The sequence below is a fragment of the Chlorocebus sabaeus genome, chromosome 5, assembly GCF_047675955.1.
Source record: "Chlorocebus sabaeus isolate Y175 chromosome 5, mChlSab1.0.hap1, whole genome shotgun sequence".
Lineage (NCBI taxonomy): Eukaryota > Metazoa > Chordata > Mammalia > Primates > Cercopithecidae > Chlorocebus > Chlorocebus sabaeus.
In genome coordinates, this window is record NC_132908.1 from 30,383,171 (window position 1) to 30,396,093 (window position 12,923).

Here is a 12,923-nt window from a genome sequence, read left to right on the forward strand (position 1 = left end):
GTGTTCTGTTAATTCATCTCACAGAGTTACATCTTTCCCTTCAAGAAGCCTTTCGTTAAGGCTGTTCTTGTGGAATTGTCAAAGGGATATTTGGAAGCCCATAGAGGGCTACGGTGAAAAAGGAAATATCTTCCGTTCAAAACTGGAAAGAAGCTTTCTGAGAAACTGCTCTGTGTTCTGTTAATTCATCTCACAGAGTTACATGTTTCCCTTCAAGAAGCCTTTCGCTAAGGCTGTTCTTGTGGAATTGGCCAAGTGATATCTGGAAGCCCATAGAGGGCTATGGTGAAATAGGAAATATCCTCCGTTCAAAACTGGAAAGAAGCTTTCTGAGAAACTGCTCTGTGTTCTGTTAATTCATCTCACAGAGTTACATCTTTCCCTTCAAGAAACCTTTCGCTAAGGCTGTTCTTGTGGAATTGGCAAAGGGGTACTTGGAAGCCCATAGAGGACTACGGTGAAAAAGGAAATACCTTCCGTTCAAAACTGGAAAGAAGCATTCTGAGAAACTGCTCTGTGTTCTGTTAATTCATCTCACAGAGTTACATCTTTCCCTTCAAGAAGCCTTTCGCTAAGGGTGTTCTTGTGGAATGGGCAAAACGATATTTGGAAGCCCATATTGGGCTACGGTGAAAAAGGATATATCTTCCGTTCAAAACTGGAAAGAAGCTTTCTGAGAAACTGCTCTGTGTTCTGTTAATTCATCTCACAGAGTTACATCTTTCCCTTCAAGAAGCCTTTTGCTAAGGCTGTTCTTGTGAAATTGGCATAGGGATATTTGGAAGCCCATAGAGGCCTATGGTGAAAAAGGAAATATCTTCCGTTCAAAACTGGAAAGAAGCTTTATGAGAAACTGCTCTGTGTTCTGTTAATTCATCTCACCGAGTTACATCTTTCCCTTCAAGAAGCCTTTCGCTAAGGCTGTTCTTGTGGAATTGGCAAAGATATATTTGGAAGCCCATTTAGGGCTATGGTGAAAAAGGAAATATCTTCCGTTCAAAACTGGAAAGAAGCTTTCTGAGAAACTTCTCTGTGTTCTGTTAATTCATCTCACAGAGTTACATCTTTCCCTTCAAGAAGCCTTTCGCTAAGGCTGTTCTTGTGGAATTGGCAAAGGGATATTTGGAAGCCCATAGAAGGCTACGGTGAAAAAGGAAATAACTTCCGTTCAAAACTGGAAAGAAGCTTTCTGAGAAACTTCTCTGTGTTCTGTTAATTCATCTCGCAGAGTTACATCTTTCCCTTCAAGAAGCCTTTCGCTAAGGCTGTTCTTGTGGAATTGCAAAGTGATATTTGGAAGCCCATAGAGGGCTATGGTGAAAAAGGAAATATCTTCCGTTCAAAACTGGAAAGAAGCTTTCTGAGAAACTGCTCTGTGTTCTGTTAATTCATCTCACAGAGTTATATCTTTCCTTTCAAGAAGCTTTTCGCTAAGGCTGTTCTTGTGGAATTGGCAAAGGGATATTTGGAAGCCCATAGAGGGCTATGGTGAAAAAGGAAATATCTTCCGTTCAAACCTGGAAGGAAGCTTTCTGAGAAACTGCTCTGTGTTCTGTGAATTCATCTCACAGAGTTACATCTTTCCCTTCAAGAAGCCTTTAGCTAAGCCTGGAAAGAAGCTTTCTGAGAAACTGCTCTGTGTTCTGTTCATTCATCTCAGAGAGTTACATCTTTCCCTTCAACAAGCCTTTCGCTAAGGCTGTTCTGGAATTGGCAAAGGGATATTTGGAAGCCCATAGAGGCCTAGGGTGAAAAAGGAAATATCTTCCGTTCAAAACTGGACAGAAGCTTTCTGAGAAACTGCTCTGTGTTCTGTTCATTCATCTCACAGAGTTACATCTTACCCTTCAAGAAGCCTTTCGCTACGGCTGTTCTTGTGGAATTGGCAGAGGGATATTTGGAAGCCCATAGAGGGCTATGGTGAAAAAGGAAGTATCTTCCGTTCAAAAGTGGAAAGAAGCTTTCTGAGAAACTGCTCTGTGTTCTGTTAATTCATCTCACAGAGTTACATCTTTCCTTTCAAGAAGCCTTTCGCTAAGGCTGTTCTTGTGGAATTGGCAAAGTGATATTTGGAAGGCCATAGAGGGCTATGGTGAAAACGGAAATATCTTCCTTTCAAAACTGGAAAGAAACTTTTTGAGAAACTGCTCTGTGTTCTGTTCATTCATCTCACAGAGTTACACCTTTCCGTTCAACAAGCCTTTCGCTAAGGCTGTTCTTGTGGAATTGGCAAAACGATATTTGGAAGCCAATAGAGGGCTACGGTGAAAAAGGAAATATCTTTCGTTCAAAACTGGAAAGAAGCTTTCTGAGAAACTGCTCTGTGTTCTGTTAATTCATCTCACAGAGTTACATCTTTACCTTCAAGAAGCCTTTCGCTAAGGCTGTTCTTGTGGAATTGGCAAAGGGATATTTGGAAGCCCATAGAGGGCTACGGTGAAAAAGGAAATATCTTCCGTTCAAAACTGGAAAGAAGCTTTTTGAGAAACTGCTCTGTGTTCTCTTCATTCACCTCACAGAGTTATATCTCTCCCTTCAAGAAGCCTTTCGCTAAGTCTGTTCTTGTGGAATTGTCAAAGGGATATTTGGAAGCCCATAGAGGGCTATGGTGAAAAAGGAAATATCTTCCGTTGAAAAGTGGAAAGAAGATTTCTGAGAAACTGCTCTGTGTTCTGTTCATTCATCTCACAGAGTTACATCTTTCCCTTCAAGAAGCCTTTCGCTAAGGCTGTTCTTGTGGAATTGGCAAAGGGATATTTGGAAGCCCATAGAGGGCTATGGTGGAAAAGGAAATATCTTCCGTTCAAAACTGGAAAGAAGCTTTTTGAGAAACTGCTCTGTGTTCTGCTAATTCATCTCACAGAGTTACATCTTTCCCTTCAAGAAGCCTATCGCTAAGGCTGTTCTTGTGGAATTGGCAAAGTGATATCTGGAAGCCCATAGAGGGCTATGGTGAAAAAGGAAATATCTTCCGTTCAAAACTGGAAAGAAGCTTTCTGAGAAACTTCTCTGTGTTGTGTTAATTCATCTCACAGAGTTACACCTTTCCCTTCAAGAAGCCTTTCGCTAAGGCTGTTCTTGTGGAATTGGCAAAGGGATATTTGGAAGCCCATAGAGGGCTATGGTGAAAAAGCAAATATCTTCCGTTCATAAGTGGAAAGAAGCTTTCTGAGAAACTGCTCTGTGTTCTGTTAATTCATCTCACAGAGTTACATCTTTCCCTTCAAGAAGCCTTTCGCTAAGGCTGTTCTTGTGGAATTGGCAAAGGGATATTTGGAAGCCCATAGAGGGCTTTGAGGAAAAAGGAAATATCTTCCGTTCAAAACTGGAAAGAAACTTTCTGAGAAACTGCTCTGTGTTCTGTTAATTCATCTCACAGAGTTACATCTTTCCCTTCAAAAAGCCTTTCACTAAGGCTGTTCTTGTGGAATTGGCAAAGGGATATGTAGAAGCCCATAGAGCTCTAGGGTGAAAAAGGAAATATCTTCCGTTCAAAACTGGAAAGAAGCTTTTGGAGAAACTGCTCTGTGTTCTCTTAATTCATCTCACAGAGTTACATCTTACCCTTCAAGAAGCTTTTCGCTAAGACTGTTCTTGTGGAATTGGCAAAGGGATATTTGGAAGCCCATAGAGGGCTATGGTGAAAAAGGAAGTATCTTCCGTTCATAAGTGGAAAGAAGCTTTCTGAGAAACTGCTCTGTGTTCTGTTAATTCATCTCACAGAGTTACATCTTTCCCTTCAAGAAGCCTTTCACTGAGGCTGTTCTTGTGGAATTGGCAAAGTGATATTTGGAAGCCCATAGAAGGCAATGGTGAAAAAGGAAATATCTTCCGTTCAAAACTGGAAAGAAGCTTTCTGAGAAACTGCTCTGTGTTCTGTTCATTCATCTCACAGAGTTACATCTTTCCCTTCAAGAAGCCTTTTGCTAAGGCTGTTCTTGTGGAATTGGCAAAGGGATATTTGGAAGCCCATAGACGCCTATGGTGAAAAAGGAAATATCTTCCGTTCAAAACTGGAAAGAAGCTTTCTGAGAAACTGCTCTGTATTCTGTTAATTCATCTCACCGAGTTACATCTTTCCCTTCAAGAAGCCTTTCGCTAAGGCTGTTCTTGTGGAATTGGCAAAGGGATATTTGGAAGCCCATAGAGGGCTATGGTGAAAATGGAAATATATTCCGTTCAAAACTGAAAAGAAGCTTTCTGAGAAACTGCTCTGTGTTCTGTTAATTCATCTCACAGAGTTATATCTTTCCCTTCAAGAAGCCTTTCGCTAAGGCTGTTCTTGTGGAATTGGCAAAGTGATATTTGGAAGCCCATAGAGGGCTACGGTGAAAAAGGAAATATCCTCCGTTGAAAACTGGAAAGAAGCTTTTTGAGAAACTGCTCTGTGTTCTGTTCATTCATCTCACAGAGTTACACCTTTCCCTTCAAGAAGCCTTTCGCTAAGGCTGTTCTTGTGGAATTGGCAAAGGGATATTTGGAAGCCCATAGAGGGCTACGGTGAAAAAGGAAATATCTTCCGTTCAAAACTGGGAAGAAGCTTTCTGAGAAACTGCTCTGTGTTCTGTTAATTCAACTCACAGTGTTACATGTTTCCCTTCATGAAGCCTTTCGGTAAGGCTGTTCTTGTGGAATTGGCAAAGGGATATTTGGAAGCCCATAGAGGGCTACGGTGAAAAAGGAAATATCTTCCGTTCAAAACTGGAAAGAAGCTTTCTGAGAAACTGCTCTGTGTTGTGTTAATTCATCTCACAGAGTTACATCTTTCCCTTCAAGAAGCCTTTCGCTAAGGCGGTTTTTGTGGAATTGGAAAAGGGATATTTGGAAACCCATAGAGGGCTATGGTGAAAAAGGAAATATCTTCCGTTCAAAACTGGAAAGAAGCTTTCTGAGAAACTGCTCCGTGTTCTGTTAATTCATCTCACAGAGTTACATCTTTCCCTTCAAGAAGCCTTTCGCTAAGGCGGTTATTGTGGAATTGGCAAAGGGATATTTGGAAGCCCATAGAGGGCTACGGTGAAAAAGGAAATATCTTCCGTTCAAACCTGGAAAGAAGCTTTCTGAGAAACTGCTCTGTGTTCTCTTAATTCATCTCACAGAGTTACATCTTACCCTTCAAGGAGCCTTTCGCTAAGGCTGTTCTTGTGGAATTGGCAAAGGGATATTTGGAAGCCCATAGAGGGCTATGGTGAAAAAGGAAATATCTTCCGTTCAAAAGTGGAAAGAAGCTTTCTGAGAAATTGCTCTGTGTTCTCTTAATTCATCTCACCGAGTTACATCTTTCCCTTCAAGAAGCCTTTCACTAAGGCTGTTCTTGTGGAAATGGCAAAGGGATATTTGGAGCCCATAGAGGGCTATGGTCTAAAAGGAAATATCTTCCGTTCAAAACTGGAAAGAAGTTTTTTGAGAAACTGCTCTGTGTTCTGTTAATTCATCTCACAGTGTTACATCTTTCCCTTCAAGAAGCCTTTCGCTAAGGCTGTTCTTGTGGAAATGGCAAAGGGATATTTGGAAGCCCATAGAGGGCTATGGTGAAAAAGGAAATATCTTCCGGTCAAAACTGGAAAGAAGTTTTTTGACAAACTGCTCTGTGTTCTGTTAATTCATCTCCCAGAGTTACATCTTTCCCTTCAAGAAGCCTTTCGCTAAGGCTGTTCTTGTGGAATTGGCAAAGGGATATTTGGAAGCCCACAGATGGCTAAGGTGAAAAAGGAAATATCTTCCGTTGAAAAGTGGAAAGAAGCTTTCTGAGAAACTGCTTTGTGTTGTGTTAATTCATCTCACAGAGTTACATCTTTCCCTTCAAGAAACCTTTCGCTAAGGCTGTTCTTGTGGAATTGGCAAAGGGATATTTGGAAGCCCATAGAGGGCTATGGTGAAAAAGGAAATATCTTCCGTTCAAAACTGGAAAGAAGCTTTTTGAGAAACTGCTCTGTGTTCTGTTAATTCATCTCACAGAGTTACATCTTTCCCTTCAAGAAGCCTTTTCCTAAGGTGGTTCTTGTGGAATTGGCAAAGGGATATTTGGAAGGCCATAGAGGACTACGGTGAAAAAGGAAATATCATCCGTTCAAAACTGGAAAGAAGCTCTCTGAGAAACTGCTCTGTGTTCTGTTAATTCATCTCACCGAGTTACATCTTTCCCTTCAACAAGCCTTTCGCTAAGGCTGTTCTTGTGGAATTGGCAAAGTGATATTTGGAAGCCCACAGATGGCTAAGGTGAAAAAGGAAATATCTTCCGTTCAAAACTGGAAAGAAGCTTTCTGAGAAACTGCTCTGTGTTCTGTTAATTCATCTCACAGAGTTTCATCTTTCCCTTCAAGAAGCCTTTCGCTAAGGCTTTTCTTGTGGAATTGGCAAAGGGATATTTGGAAGCCCATAGAGGGCCACGGTGAAAAGGAAATATCTTCCGTTCAAAACTGGAAAGAAGCTTTCTGAGAAACTGCTCTGTGTTGTGTTAATTCATCTCATAGAGTTACATCTTTCCCTTCAAAAAGCCTTTCGCTAAGGCTATTCTTGAGGAATTGGCAAAGGGATATTTGGAAGCCCATAGAGGCCTATGGTGAAAAAGGAAATATCTTCCGTTCAAATCTGGAAAGAAGCTTTCTGAGAAACTGCTCTGTGTTGTGTTAATTCATCTCAGAGTGTTACATCTTTAACATCAAGAAGCCTCTGGCTAAGGCGGTTTTTGTGGAATTGGCAAAGGGATATTTGGAAGCCCATAGAGGGCTATCGTGAAAAAGGAAATATCTTCCGTTCAAAACTGGAAAGAAGCTTTCTGAGAAACTGCTCTGTGTTCTCTTAATTCATCTCACAGAGTTACATCTTTCCCTTCAAGAAGCCATTCGCTACGGCTGTTCTTGTGGAATTGGCAAAGGGATATTTGGAAGCCCATAGAGGGCTATGGTGAAAAAGGAAATATCTTCCGTTCAAAACTGGAAAGAAGCTTTCTGAGAAACTGCTCTGTGTTCTCTTTATTAATCTCACAGAGTTACATCTTACCCTTCAAGAAGCCTTTCGCTAAGCCTATTCTTGTGGAATTGGCAGAGGGATATTTGGAAGCCCATAGAGGGCTATGGTGAAAAAGGAAATATCTTCCGTTGAAAAGTGGAAAGAAGCTTTCTGAGAAACTGCTCTGTGTTGTGTTAATTCATCTCACAGAGTTACACCTTTCCCTTCAAGAAGCCTTTCGCTAAGGCTGTTCTTGTGGAATTGGCAAAGGGATATTTGGAAGCCCATAGAGGGCTATGGTGAAAAAGGAAATATCTTCCGTTCATAAGTGGAAAGAAGCTTTCTGAGAAACTGCTCTGTGTTCTGTTAATTCATCTCACATAGTTACATCTTTCCCTTCAAGAAGCCTTTCGCTAAGGCTGTTCTTGTGGAATTTTCAAAGGGATATTTGGAAGCCCATAGAGGGCTATGGTGAAAAAGGAAGTATCTTCCGTTCATAAGTGGAAAGAAGCTTTCTGAGAAACTGCTCTGTGTTCTGTTAATTCACCTCACCGAGTTACATCTTTCCCTTCAAGAAGCCTTTCACTGAGGCTGTTCTTGTGGAATTGGCAAAGTGATATTTGGAAGCCCATAGAAGGCAATGGTGAAAAAGGAAATATCTTCCGTTCAAAACTGGAAAGAAGCTTTCTGAGAAACTGCTCTTTGTTCTGTTAATTCATCTCACAGAGTTACATCTTTCCCTTCAAGAAGCCTTTTGCTAAGGCTGTTCTTGTGGAATTGGCAAAGGGATATTTGGAAGCCCATAGACGTCTATGGTGAAAAAGGAAATATCTTCCGTTCAAAACTGGAAAGAAGCTTTCTGAGAAACTGCTCTGTGTTGTGTTAATTCATCTCACAGAGTTACATCTTTCCCATCAAGAAGCCTCTGGCTATGGCGGTTTTTGTGGAATTGGCAAAGGGATATTTGGAAGCCCATAGAGGGCTACGGTGAAAAAGGAAATATCTTCCGTTCAAAACTGGAAAAAAGCTTTCTGAGAAACTGCTCTGTGTTCTGTTAATTCATCTCACAGAGTTACATCTTTCCCTTCAAGAAGCCATTCGCTACGGCTGTTCTTGTGGAATTGGCAAAGGGATATTTGGAAGCCCATAGAGGGCTATGGTGAAAAAGGAAATATCTTCCGTTCAAAACTGGAAAGAAGCTTTCTGAGAAACTGCTCTGTGTTCTCTTAATTAATCTCACAGAGTTACATCTTACCCTTCAAGAAGCCTTTCGCTAAGGCTGTTCTTGTGGAATTGGCAGAGGGATATTTGGAAGCCCATAGAGGGCTATGGTGAAAAAGGAAATATCTTCCGTTCAAAAGTGGAAAGAAGCTTTTTGAGAAACTGCTCTGTGTTCTGTTAATTCATCTCACAGAGTTACATCTTTCTCTTCAAGAAGCCTTTCGCTAAGGCTGGAAAGAAGCTTTCTGAGAAACTGCTCTGTGTTGTGTTAATTCATCTCACAGAGTTACATCTTTCCCTTCAAGAAGCCTTTGGCTAAGGCGGTTTTTGTGGAATGGCAAAGGGATATTTGGAAGCCCTTAGAGGGCTATGGTGAAAAAGGAAATATCTTCCGTTCAAAACTGGAAAGAAGCTTTCTGAGGAACTGCTCTGTGTTCTGTTCATTCATCTCACAGAGTTACATCTTTCCCTTCAAGAAGCCTTTCGCTAAGGCTGTTCTTGTGGAATTGGCAAAGTGATATTTGGAAGCCAATAGAGGCCTACGGTGAAAAAGGAAATATCTTCCGTTCAAGAGTGGAAAGAAGCTTTCTGAGAAACTGCTCTGTGTTCTGTTAATTCATCTCACCGAGTTACATTTTTCCCTTCAAGAAGCCTTTCGCTAAGGCTGTTCTTGTGGAAATGGCAAAGGGATATTTGGAAGCCCATAGAGGGCTATGGTGAAAAAGGAAATATCTTCCGTTCAAAACTGGAAAGAAGCTTTCTGAGAAACTGCTCTGTGTTCTGTTAATTCATCTCACAGAGTTACATCTTTCCCTTCAAGAAGCCTTTCGCTAAGGCTGTTCTTGTGGAATTGGCAAAGGGATATTTGGAAGCCCTAGGAGGGCTATGGTGAACAAGGAAATATTCTCCGTTCAAAACTGGAAAAAAGCTTTCTGAGAAACTGCTCTGTGTTCTGTTAATTCATCTCACCGAGTTACATCTTTCCCTTCAAGAAGCCTTTCGCTAAGGCTGTTCTTGTGGAATTGGCAAAGGGATACTTGGAAGCCCATAGAGGGCTATGGTGAAAAAGGAAATATCTTCTGTTCAAAACTGGAAAGAAGCTTTCTGAGAAACTTCTCTGTGTTCTGTTAATTCATCTCACAGAGTTACATCTTTCCCTTCAAGAAGCCTTTAGCTAAGACTGGAAAGAAGCTTTCTGAGAAACTGCTCTGTGTTCTCTTCATTCATCTCACAGAGTTACATCTTTCCCTTCAGCAAGCCTTTCGCTAAGGCTGTTCTTGTGGAATTGTCAAAGGGATATTTGGAAGCCCATAGAGGCCTATGGTGAAATAGGAAATATCTTCCGTTCAAACCTGGACAGAAGCTTTCTGAGAAACTGCTCTGTGTTCTGTTCATTCATCTCACAGTGTTACATCTTTCCCGGCAAGAAGCCTTTCGCTAAGGCTGTTCTTGTGGAATTGGCAAAGGGATATTTGGAAGCCCATAGAGGGCTTTGAGGAAAAAGGAAATATCTTTCGTTCAAAACTGGAAAGAAGCTTTTTGAGAAACTGCTCTGTATTTTCTTCACTCACCTCACAGAGTTATATCTTTCCCTTCAAGAAGCCTTTCGCTAAGGCTGTTCTTGTGGAATTGGCAAAGGGATATTTGGAAGCCCATAGAGAGCTATGGTGAAAAAGGAAATATCTTCCGTTGAAAAGTGGAAAGAAGCTTTCTGGGAAACTGCTCTGTGTTCTGTTAATTCATCTCACAGAGTTACATCTTTCCCTTCAAGAAGCCTTTCGCTAAGGCTGTTCTTGTGGAATTGGCAAAGGGATATTTGGAAGCCCATAGAGGGCTATGGTGAAAAAGGAAATATCTTCCGTTCAAAACTGGAAAGAAGCTTTTTGAGAAACTGCTCTGTGTTCTGTTAATTCATCTCACAGAGTTACATCTTTCCCTTCAAGAAGCCTTTCGCTAAGGCTGTTCTTGTGGAATTGGCAAAGGGATATTTGGAAGCCCATAGAGGGCTACGGTGAAAAAGGAAATAACTTCCGTTCAAAACTGGAAAGAAGCTTTCTGAGAAACTTCTCTGTGTTGTGTTAATTCATCTCGCAGAGTTACATCTTTCCCTTCAGGAAGCCTTTCGCTAAGGCTGTTCTTGTGGAATTGCAAAGTGATATTTGGAAGCCCATAGAGGGCTATGGTGAAAAAGGAAATATCTTCCGTTCAAAACTGGAAAGAAGCTTTCTGAGAAACTGCTCTGTGTTCTGTTAACTCATCTCACAGAGTTACATCTTTCCGTTCAAGAAGCCATTCGCTAAGGCTGTTCTTGTGGAATTGGCAAACGGATATTTGGAAGACCATAGAGCGCTATTTTGAAAAGGAAATATCTTCCGTTCAAAACTGGAAAGAAGCTTTCTGAGAAACTGCTCTGTGTTCTCTAAATTAATCTCACAGAGTTACATCTTACCCTTCAAGAAGCCTTTCGCTAAGGCTGTTCTTGTGGAATTGGCAGAGGGATATTTGGAAGCCCATAGAGGGCTATGGTGAAAAAGGAAATATCTTCCGTTGAAAAGTGGAAAGAAGCTTTCTGAGAAACTGCTCTGTGTTCTGTTAATTCATTTCACAGAATTACATCTTTCCCTTCAAGAAGGCTTTCGCTAAGGCTTTTCTTGTGGAATTGGCAAAGCGATATTTGGAAGCCCATAGAGGGCTACGGTGAAAAGGAAATATCTTCCGTTCATAACTGGAAAGAAGCTTTCTGAGAAACTGCTCTGTGTTGTGTTAATTCATCTCATAGAGTTACATCTTTCCCTTCAAAAAGCCTTTCGCTAAGGCTATTCTTGAGGAATTGGCAAAGGGATATTTGGAAGCCCATAGAGGGCTATGGCGAAAAAGGAAATATCTTCCGTTCAAAACTGGAAAGAAGCTTTCTGAGAAACTGCTCTGTGTTGTGTTAATTCATCTCACAGAGTTACATCTTTCCCATCAAGAAGCCTCTGGCTATGGCGGTTTTTGTGGAATTGGCAAAGGGATATTTGGAAGCCCATAGAGGGCTACGGTGAAAAAGGAAATATCTTCCGTTCAAAACTGGAAAAAAGCTTTCTGAGAAACTGCTCTGTGTTCTGTTAATTCATCTCACAGAGTTACATCTTTCGCTTCAAGAAGCCATTCGCTACGGCTGTTCTTGTGGAATTGGCAAAGGGATATTTGGAAGCCCATAGAGGGCTATGGTGAAAAAGGAAATATCTTCCGTTCAAAACTGGAAAGAAGCTTTCTGAGAAACTGCTCTGTGTTCTCTTAATTAATCTCACAGAGTTACATCTTACCCTTCAAGAAGCCTTTCGCTAAGGCTGTTCTTGTGGAATTGGCAGAGGGATATTTGGAAGCCCATAGAGGGCTATGGTGAAAAAGGAAATATCTTCCGTTCAAAAGTGGAAAGAAGCTTTTTGAGAAACTGCTCTGTGTTCTGTTAATTCATCTCACAGAGTTACATCTTTCTCTTCAAGAAGCCTTTCGCTAAGGCTGGAAAGAAGCTTTCTGAGAAACTGTTCTGTGTTCTGTTCATTCGTCTCACAGAGTTACAACTTTCCCTTCAAGAAGCCTTTGGCTAAGGCTGTTCTTGTGGAATTGGCAAAACGATATTTGGAAGCCCATAGAGGTCTACGGTGAAAAAGGAAATATCTTCCGTTCAAAACTGGAAAGAAGCTTTTTGAGAAACTGCTCTGTGTTCTGTTAATTCATCTCACAGAGTTACATCTTTCCCTTCAAGAAGCCTTTCGCTAAGGCGGTTCTTGTGGAATTGGCAAAGGGTTATTTGGAAGCCCATAGAGGGCTACGGTGAAAAAGGAAATATCATCCGTTCAAAACTGGAAAGAAGCTCTCTGAGAAACTGCTCTGTGTTCTGTTAATTCATCTCACCGAGTTACATCTTTCCCTTCAACAAGCCTTAGGCTAAGGCTGTTCTTGTGGAATTGGCAAAGTGATATTTGGAAGCCCAATAGTGGGCTATGGTGAAAAAGGAAATATCTTCCGTTCAAAACTGGAAAGAAGCTTTCTGAGAAACTGCTCTGTGTTCTGTTAATTCATCTCACAGTGTTACATCTTTCCCTTCAAGAAGCCTTTCGCTAAGGCTGTTCTTGTGGAATTGTCAAAGGGATATTTGGAAGCCCATAGAGGGCTACGGGGAAAAAGGAAATATCTTCCGTTCAAAACTGGAAAGAATCTTTCTGAGAAACTGCTCTGTGTTGTGTTAATTCATCTCATAGAGTTACATCTTTCCCTTCAAAAAGCCTTTCGCTAAGGCTATTCTTGAGGAATTGGCAAAGGGATATTTGGAAGCCCATAGAGGGCTATGGTGAAAAAGGAAATATCTTCCGTTCAAAACTGGAAAGAAGCTTTCTGAGAAACTGCTCTGTGTTGTGTTAATTCATCTCACAGAGTTACATCTTTCCCTTCAAGAAGCCTTTGGCTAAGGCGGTGTTTGTGGAATGGCAAAGGGATATTTGGAAGCCCTTAGAGGGCTATGGTGAAAAAGGAAATATCTTCCGTTCAAAACTGGAAAGAAGCTTTCTGAGGAACTGCTCTGTGTTCTGTTAATTCATCTCACAGAGTTACATCTTTCCCTTCAAGAAGCCTTTCGCTAAGGCTGTTCTTGTGGAATTGGAAAAACGATATTTGGAAGCCCATAGAGGGCTACGGTGAAAAAGGATATATCTTCCGTTCAAAACTGGAAAGAAGCTTTCGGAGAAACTGCTCTGTGTTCTGTTAAT